The following is an 11,030-nucleotide window of genomic DNA, read 5'->3' as shown; positions in this document are numbered from 1 at the left end:
ATACATTTTCATCACTTTCTACTTCTCAGAGTTAGTCTTCTTTCTGAATTCCATGCCAGACAAATCCAATCTGGAAATGCCCACCATCTAGGCTTTACTCTGCTTATATCCACATGCATGACACAGGAGAAGTCCCCTGCTCTCTTTAGACTACATTTTCCATCTATAAGACAATGAGATTATTATGGGACAAATTTTGTAGCTCATGGGCCTTAAGTGTTCATCTGACCATAGATTACTTATCATCTCTCTCTCTATTTGATATCATGGCTTAACTCAGCCTATTGGATTTATTTGTGGAATAATTACTATATTTTAAATAGATATTTAAAAAATAGCAATTGACATAAAAATAGCAAATCCAGTTACTTAAATGTGAAAGTAAATATTAGTCCTTTGTTAAACAGGTAAACCAGGGAATGCTTTGATCAGCGAAAGTAAAATGAAACTTAACCAAGCATTTGCCGATAATAAATGTTGGCTCTATTATTGGAAAGAAGGCTTTTCTATCATTGTGTTACAAGTTCTCTTGCTTGAACTTCTGAAAATCCTCTCTAATTGATAGCCTTACTTGGTAGATGACTTATCAAATCAGAGAAAGTCAAGTCACATGCTAGAGAAGTAGCTCCCAAATCCTATATACAGATTTGCTATAACAAAAATACCTAAAATGTTAACTTACACAAGATATTTCTGATTACTTTTCATGGCTTGTGGAAATAGTATGAGCAAATAAGAAAAACAACCATCTATAATTTAACAAATACCTCCAGAATGCAAGAATTGTTATCTCAAAGAATATTATATAAAAATTCTTACTTCCCTTGTCTTTAAAGAGTCATATATTCCATGGCCTATAAATTGTCAGATAATAGATATTTCAATAATTTTCATGAATTTAAATCCAGTAGACCAACAATCTGAAAGAGCATCTCTTGCCAAATAGCCTTTATGCATACTTGACAGATTAATTAAAGAAATGCAATTCTTCTGTATTCTGTTTTATGAAATGAAGATAATATGTTTTCAAATTAATATTATTTGCAAAAACATACCATGGAATATATTTACAAATCTACATAAACTATGCTTATTTTAAACATTAAAATTAATTATTTTAATATTTAATTAGAAATTCTAAGACTCTTATTTGGATTCTACAGAAGTCAGATTTTTAAATATTCTTGGATAAGTAGTTGTTGCACCTGGCTTTCTTACTATACATAGCACATGCCACAATGTCAAAAATCATATAAGTAAGAATTATGGCTGCAAACTCTGTGACATAAATGTTACTAATGATATATACTCTAAAAATCTTAGATTGAGTTGAACTACTCATCTTTGATTGAAAAGTGAAAAATATCAGTCCATGGACTGTCTTATCTACAAAGAACAACATTAAAAAATTGGCTTTCACCTGTTTTATTATAAACTTGATCTGTTGTTTCAAAGTCATAACTCATATAATTAATTATGTTACTGTATACATTTAATCTAAGAATTATGTGTCAAAATAGAAATATGCTAAATTCAAAGGTCTTCCTAAACAATTACTTCCACAATATTTAATTGATATTAAAGAAACTGTAAAGTAGATATTAAAACTCTCCCTCACAAGAAAGTTAGACCCAGAATTGGTAAACAATTCATCCTACACTGCATTGCAAACTAAGAAAATTGAGAAAATAAGATTCACATCTGACCCAATTTGCTCCACAGTCAATGCTATTTGGACTACAATATGCTTTTATGATATAAAGACAATTCCAACAGGAATCCTATTTTCAAATGCATATTGTTCCCTTGTATAGGAAAGATTCCTCCTCAGGCTGTGTCATCTACTGCTTGTGGTTCAGATTTATCTGGGCATGTGTTTCAAATTGATGGCTGAGAGCCTATTAGAAACCTGTCTGTATGTGTGTCTCTGCTAGATAATCTACCTTGTCCATGAAAAGAAATCTCAGTTCCCAGGATTGAACTGAAGCCACAAAAGAAAGTCTTAGTTGTTTATTGCAGACTTATTCTGAGTTCAAGGATGTGTCTGCTTTTCAAATCCATTTTTATGCCTAATTCCTGGTCCCATATTCAAGTCCAAGGGAGAAAGAATGTAATAACTAAAAATAAAGCAGTTGTTTCTTGTCAGGTATAGACAATGCTACCGTATGATCCTTATCTTGGGATGTATACAAATAGGCAGGAGCCGTTTTTTGTCACATTGATATAGACCAGAATTCAACTTGGCCTTTCTGAAAGACAGAGACAGTCAAGAGAGTCTGGCTCTGACCAGGACAAGAATTCTGCTAAATCATCTGGTAAAATAGCACCAATTAGCAGCAGCTGTCACCATATTTAAAAGACCAGTGGTGACCACACACCAGATGATCCACCTACAGAAAGAGGTACTCCTCAGAGGAGCATGAGTCCTGTGGGAAACCGGTTATAATAAGGAAATACATGCCAGTCTCCTCTGAGAACTCTCAGAAATATTCATTGTGGGTGACAAGCAGAGGAATTCAGTTATTATTGAAGTATATTAACTTATCCTCTTTTGAATCTACAGTTCAGTAAGATCTGGTGACACTGGGCCTAACTGGTCTTGTAGCTATCTATTTACATAAACCTTTCCCATATTAACCTACTCTCTGATTGACTCTTCCCTTCAACTTTAAGAGACATGTAGTAGGCCCATTTTAAATTTTATGAGAAAATCCCAAAGCTAGTATCCAGTGAGTGGCAGAACTAACATTGGAACCAAGAATTGTGTCACCTCAAAACAGTATTGTTTCTTCTACACTGGTGCATACAGAAAAGCTAAATTGGTAGCAACAATTGTTGTTTTTGAAACATCCTTGGGAATTACATTAGGATGCTCTCTGATCACATTTAGTATTGTATAAAAAAGGATTTAAAATAATATAAAGAATACAACTCTCACCTTTTCTGTTCTCCATTGTATTGCCAGTGTGATAAAATAAGAAAAATAAATTAAATATAAAATGATTGGAAAGGAGGAAATCAATTGGTCATCATTTTCAAATGATAGAAACATCTACACAGAGAAGCAAAATATTTTGAAAATTATTATAAATAATAGCAGTATGTGCAAAATATTAAGTAAAAATCAATGTACAAAATTCAATTGAATTTCCATGTACCAGCAAAGATTTAAAAAAAAAAATTCTAAAAAACATTTAAAATAGTTTCAACATTTTTTTAATCCATAAAAAATACAGAAAAAAATGCCAGATCTACCTTCAGAACATTATGAAACATCAATGAAAATCAATATAATAGGGATAAATTAATGGATATATTACATGGGCATGGGTAGGAGGACTTTATAATGTTAAGATGGCAACACTACCCAAATAGATGCAAGGATTTACTGAAATGTCAGTCAGAACCATTTAGCAGGGTTTTAATTATATTCAATATGTTCTAAAGTTTATATGGAAGAGTAAATAAACCATTTACAAAGATGATTATAAAACTATATTAAATACAATGCATGGCAGAGCATAGATAAATTAATAAATGGAACAGAATAGGCTAGTTAATGAAAACATATGCATACAGATTTCTGGTATCTGACCAAGATAGAATGGCAGATCAGAGAGAAAAAGTGCCAGAAAAAAATGTTCTTTCACATGAAAAATTAAAATTGAATTTGTAAGTCCTCTGTGTAATAAAAAAGAAAGAATGAATGAAAGATAAGAAAAAGAAAGAAAATCAATTCTAGATACATTCAGAATTTAAATGTGAAAGCTAACTTTTGAAACTTTAAAACATATAAGTGAAATTTTCTAATCTCAGGGTAAGAAAGGATTTCCTAACCAAGACAATAAAATCTCTAAGTTAAAAGTTAATAACTGATATATTGGTTTGCATAAAGATTAAGAATGTCTCTTTATCAGTTCCAATCTTAAAGTCAAAAACTACACCACAAGCTTGAAGTAAATATTTGCAACACAAATTGACAAAATATTTTATAAAATATAAAATGACTAAAAACTAGTAAGGAAAAAAGAGGCAAATAACCCAATAGTTCAGAAAGCTATTTCATAAAAGAAAAAAAATACATGGACAGCAAATATATGAAATGAGTTCAAAATAAATAATTTGAAAATGTAAATCAATACTAAAATGAGACATAAAATTAATTATTTCAAATAGCAGACAGTACAGATCAATGTAGTAATATAATAACTGATACATTGTGAAGGCAACTTCCAGTTAGTTAAAATACACTTAGGAAAACTATTTGATGTTATCTTTTAAAGTTTAACCCTCATACACTGTGATAGATTATTTAGTGGCCTCTAATCCCTCCCTTCCGTCTGTATACTCTGCTTTCTCCTATCATGCACTGGAATTAATTTTGCTAGTCTTGCAGCTATGTTTGTTCATGCAACTATGTGATTTGTTTTGACCACTGGGACACTGACAACCATGGTGCAAGCAAGAAACTTAAAAAGCAGATATGCACTAGGGCTTGACATCACTTGTTATTCCAATACCACTATTTAAAACACCTTGTCTGTTCTTCTTGGGGATGAAAGATCACATAGAGAGAGACCCAAACAACTAGAGCCCTAAACACCAGGGTGAGGGATCTTCTTAATATATCCAGCCTAAGTTGCAACACTAGGTGTCAGACGAGCAAAACAGCTGAACAGCTGAGTTCAAGCCAATTGCAGACCCGTAAAATCATAAGCAAATAAAATAGCTGCTATTTTAAACTATTATATTTTGATTGGAACTGATACACTTAAATAGGTAAATGAAGAAAAAAAGCCTTACAACTGGAATGACCATATAGTCAAGTTAGTGTGGGACAGTCTAGGTGCATGTCTATACTAATAACATTTTTCACTCTCAAAAATGTTGTGGTATAGAATAAAATTATGTCATACCTGTAACCCCACAATATCCATCTTAAGCTATCTGAGATATATATTCAAGAGAAATGCTTGAACACATATAACAAGATGTATGTACAAAATGTTAATGGCAGGCCTGTTCATAATAGCAAATACCAGGAAACATGCTGAATGTTTATACACAAGTGAATAGATGTTTCATATGTGATATCTGTACACAATGAATATTATACATCAGTGAAAACAACAGCATAGTTTGATTTCATTAACTTAATATTCAGTGAAGAATGCAAACTCCAAAATATTACACATGGGTTTTGAAAATATTTTACTAAAATGTAGATTCTGAGACAGATATTAATGGCAAGATGTTTACTAAGAAAATAGCTTTGGGAACAAATGTTTTAGAAGGAAGAGGAAGAAAACAATTGTGCAAAGGGATAAGTTAATGTGTGATGCAGGTCAAGTCAAACTTTCAATGGTGAATCTAAAATGCTTCTCAGAGAAGTTCTAAGGGGCCAAGAGAGATTTTTATCCTACATAATTAAATAGCTATTAGATGTCACTGGATATTGGATGTCACTGGTCATCTTCTGTGCTGCTGAAGCAATCCTTGAAGCTCTTACAGATTATGATTACCTATTGACAACACTCTAGCAGCTTGGCCAACTTATTATTTAATGGATAAGGGGTTTGCCTTGTACAATACAGTGTCCACCAATTGGAGATTAAGCTTAATCTTTTTCTGTACTTCCTATCACCATCAAAGTGGATGCTGATGATCTCCAGAACTCAAAGGAAATCCCCCAAATGAAAGTGTAACATACAGTGAATTTCTCTAAATTTCTCTTCAAAGGATTAGCTCATTAACTTCCTTGTTGTTTGTTCTCAAACTCAACTTTCTTGTTCTCCATGCCTCCTTGCCTCTAGTTACTGTAAACAACCTTCCTGTCAGCTCTAATCAACAACTCACATCTGTTCCCTTGGCTACCCACTCTGCACTATACCACCCTTTGAAACCACACGTCCCACCATTGTGACTTACACATCCCCCTTTCCTTCCTTATTTGGGAACATATTCACCAATAGCCAACTGGGTCAGTTTATGTTGTGTGGTCTGACCCCAGCCCATAGGGGAGTGACACAGAGGTGGAGACTCTGCGTTAGAAATAAAAACCCTTTCCCTCCTTTATTCAGTATGCTGTTTAGGTTGTGATTGACATGAGCAGCATTCTTCTGCAGAAGTAAATTGCCTTGCTGAGAAAATTTTTGCCTGAGTGCTGGTTTCACTTTGCAGCACTGAGCATTTACTTCCAACAAAAGCTAGCCTGGTCACCCAAGTTCCAATTTTTTTTAAATTTCATGTTGACAGATTATTTCCTTTTATATCAGCTCAGCAATTCATTTATAATAAATTTTTGCAGATATTTTACAATGATTTAAATTCTTTGATTTTGGAAGGACATTAAGATACATGGTATTTCTAAAACCAAAAGTTCAGAATGCTATTGCCCTTTCTATAGTCAACGAGAAAAAGTGATGTTATGAATAAATTACTGTTCATTTTTTAAGAGTACTTGCTTTGGATGATTTATGTTTTGCTAATAATAATATATGAGAAATATGTTTAAAAATCATTCTAACATTACTATTTAGAATGGGAATGACAGTTAAGCACATAATTATGCTATACTGAGGTCATGACAATTGATGGTGTATCTCACAATTTTACTTACTATCTAATTGTGACTTCACAGTGTTTAAATGGAAAAAAAAGAAAAACCAAAATCAAATACTTCTGGTTTCAGATCCAACATGTAAAGAGCTTAGAAGCCATCACTACCATCTTACAGTAAGTGAAAGCTAAAGAAAATAAAAATCAACAACTTTTATGTATCAAAGAACCAAGGTAACACAGTAAACTATTATTCTGAAATCTAGAGAGACAGATATATCTAGAGAAATAAAACTGCTAATATTTGCTTACCTAGAGCAGAAGCCACCGGAATCCATAAGCTGGTAGGAATATTCAGATGGTTGTTTTATAAATTGCTTCAGACTGAATGTAGAATTGCTTGAGAGTGAGGAATTCATGGGGGCTGCATTAGAAAGGGCCCTCCTACATTTACAAAGGCATTCACTCTAGGAATCCCACTGTAATCTTACAGTGCAAATCTGTTGAAGATTCGTAAATCTAACTTGGAGAAAGGAAGACTAGCTTTGTGAATCTCACCCAGACTCATTTTCTGAGCAAATGTCTGGACTTTAGGGGAAAGAGCGATTCTAAAACTTTATCTCAGGTAGGGGAAGGAAATTCTACTCCAACTCCACCCTTTTTGTCTAAGGCATTGTTAAGGTAAATAATAACAACATTAATAACAAACTGAACAAGGGCAGGCAGTCAAGGGAATAGATAAGCAAAGCTGCACACAGTGAATGAAATAAGGGACAGAAGGAGGAAAGCTATAACCGTGGGGTAGGGACAGAAACATTTATAAATGCCCTACCCATAAGATGCAGACTTTCTAAAAGACTGAGACATAATCAGAAGATTGCACAGCAGTACCCCTCCAATACCCACTAGCACCACACCAGTAAGTCCCAAATGTAATGTTAAAGCAAACTAAATATGGCCTGAGAAGGACTCTGTACTTCTATTTTTGAGTCCTTGTGGATGAACTGCAACCTAACTTAATAGATAGACAAGATTGAAAACCTAATTTAGGAGTATGTGCCTGTAACAATCGCTGAGTCTTACCCAATCCCAGCAACCTTACTTCAACCAGTCATACACTGCTGAGGGTTCACAGCATTCAAATAAGTCAAATGTGGAGCTATAACAAATCCAACTGTTTCTTTACCTCACTTCCAGTTTCAGTACATCAATTTACTTTTTTTTTTTTTTTTTTTTTTGGTCTATAAATTTGTTCTGACCATGAGGCAACCCTGGAATCCTTCTGAATCTGCTGTGATTCTGGGGGCTGCGTGATTCACAAATTATTCATTGCTCAATAAAACTCTTTAAAATTTAATTTGGCTGTTTTTCTTTTAACAATAATAACAATGGATTAAAGCTGGAAAGCTGCAAGACACAGACTCTTTCTGAGGAGCAATGCAAACAGAAGTCCCAAAGACTAGACAGGAAACAAAAATGAAGACACTAGAGGAATTTCTTCTGATTCCTAGAGCTATAACAATTCATAAAAACAGCCAAAATCCTAGCCAGATTGACTTAAATCTTCACACTGAAGGCCTATTTACCTGACATAATATTATTGGCTTTGAACAAAAATTACAAGTCATTCTAAAGCCAGGAAAAAGCAGAGTCTGAAGAGACAACAGAAACATCATATCTAGACTCAGATATGATACAGATGTTGAAATTATCAAATAGGAACAATAGGCAACATGTAAGACCAGATGTATAATGTTATTAGAGAGATGGAAACTCTACAACAGACTCAAAAAATAAATGCTAAAACTAAACACACAGTTAAATAAATGAAGAATAGATCGATGGGCTCATCATTAAACTCTACATAACTGAGGAAAGAATAAAATCAATAACTTGAAGATGGATAAATGGAAACTCCCCAAACTAAAACACAGAGAAAAGAAAAATAATTTTAAAAAAGAACAGAATATTTAAGACCCTGGGACAATATTAAATAGTATAATATATGTGTAATTGGAATATAAAAAGGAGAAAAAGGCAAAAAAAAACCCACATGATTAATATTTGAAACAAAAATGGCCAAAATTAATGACACACAACAAACTACACACCCAGGAAACTCAGAAAACACCAAACAAGATAGTTTTTTAACGACATATTATATTCAAACTACAGAGAAACTTAAAAGAGAATACCTTTATAAATACCAGAGCAGGGGGAAAACTTATGTATAGAAAATCGAGGGTAAGAATTGCAATAAACTCATCAAAAACCATGCAAACAAAAAGGGAGTAGAGTGAAATATTTTTTAAAAGCATATATTACAGTTAAAGAAAAGAGATAAAATGGACCACTTATGATGCCAAATTCATTACAAGAAGGCAAAAAATGATGGAAAAAATTACAAAGTATTAATGAAATGAATACTGTTTTTAAAAAATAAAAAATAAAAAAATAAAAGAAGTCTCACTCTGTTATCCAGGCTGGAGCGCAGTGGCATGATCTCAGCTCACCACAACCTCTGCCTCCCGGGTTCAAGTGATTATCCTGCCTCAGCCTCCTGAGTAGCTGGGACTACAGGCATGCACCACCATGCCTGGCTAATTTTTGTATTTTTAGTAGAGGCGGGGTTTCACTATGTTGGACAGACTGGTCTTGAACTCCTGACCTCATGATCTGCCCTCCTTGGCCTCCCAAAGTGCTGGGATTACAGGCGTTAGCAACTGCACCTGGCCTGAAATGAATACTTTTATTAAAAGTGTAGATATTAATTTATTGTATCAGTAATCACTCTTAATGCACATGGTCTAAGTACATCAGTTAAGAGGCAGATGATCAGATTGAATGAAAACTTAACCTAACTATATGCTGTCCAAAAGAAACACAACACACCTTAAATACAAAGTTTCACGTAGGTTAAAATAAAGAGATGGAGAAACATACACTATACTAATAATAATCAAAAGAAACCTGTAGTAGCTATTTTAATTTAAGGAAAAGAAAACTTCAGTACAACAAATATTTTCCCAGATAAAGATAATATAAATAATAAAGGGGTCCATTTTATAAGAAGTTATAACAGTTCTAAACTTTTATGTGCCTACAAACAAGGCATCAAAATAACTGAAACCAAAAATAACAAAATAAAAATAACTAAATTCACTACCATAGTTGGAGACATAAACATTCCTATGCAAGTAATTGGTAGACAAAGCAGGCAGAAAATTAATAAGAATTATATGACATAGTTCTGCGAAGCATACACAAGTTTCAGTACTCAAATTGATCAAGTGGAAGAAGGGATATCAGAGATTGAAGAACAACTTAATGAAATAAGTGGAAATAAATAAGTTATTCAAAAACAATGACAACAAAGACACAATGTACCAGAATCTCTGGGACATAGCTAAAGCAGTGTTTAGAGGGAAATTTATAGCACTTAATGCCCACATGAGAAAGCAGGAAAGATCTAAAATCGACACCCCAACATGACAATTAAAAGAACTAGAGAAGCAAGAGCAAACAAATTCAAAAGCTAGCAGAAGACAAGAAATAACTAAGATTAGGGCAGAACTGAAAGAGAGACACAAAAAAACCCTTCAAAAAATCAATGAAATCAGGAGCTAGTTTTTTGAAAAGATTAACAAAATAGACCACTAGCTGGACTAATAAAGAAGAAAAGAGAGAAGAATCAAATAGACACAATAAAAAATGATAAAAGGGGTATCACCACTGATCCCACAGAAATACAAACTACCACCAGAGAATACTCTAAACACCTCTATGCAAATAAACTAGAACATCTAGAAGAAATGGATAAATTCCTGGACACATAACCCTCCCAAGACTAAACCAGGAAGAAGTTGAATCCCTGAATAGACCAATAACAAGTTCTGAAATTGAGGCAGTAATTAATAGCCTACCGACCAAAAAAGGTCCAGGACCAGATGGATTCACAGCCAAATTCTACCAGAGGTACAAAGAGGAGCTGATATCATTCCTTCTGAAACTATTCCAAACAAGAGAAAAAGAGAGACTCCTCCCCAACTCATTTTATGAGGCCAGCATCATCCTGATACCAAAACCTGGCAGAGACACAACAAAAAAAGGAAATTTCAGGCCAATATCCCTGATGAACATTGATGCAAAAATCCTCAATAAAATACTGGTAAACCAAATCCAGCAGCACACTAAAAAGCTTATCCAACAAGATCAAGTCGGCTTCATCCCTGGAATTCAAGTCTGGTTCAACATACACAAATCAATAAACGTAATCCATCACATAAGCAGAACCAATGAGAAAAATCTCATGACTAACTCAATAGATGCACAAAAGGCCTTTGATAAGATTCAGCACCCCTTCAGGCTAAAAACTCTCAAGAAAGTAGGTATTGATAGAATGTATCTCAAAATAATAAGAGCTATTGATGACAAACCCACAACAAATATCATACCAAATGGGCAAAAGCTGG

Source organism: Gorilla gorilla, chromosome 2 (assembly GCF_029281585.2).
Source record: "Gorilla gorilla gorilla isolate KB3781 chromosome 2, NHGRI_mGorGor1-v2.1_pri, whole genome shotgun sequence".
Classification (NCBI taxonomy): domain Eukaryota; kingdom Metazoa; phylum Chordata; class Mammalia; order Primates; family Hominidae; genus Gorilla; species Gorilla gorilla.
This window is presented reverse-complemented; position numbering follows the sequence as displayed.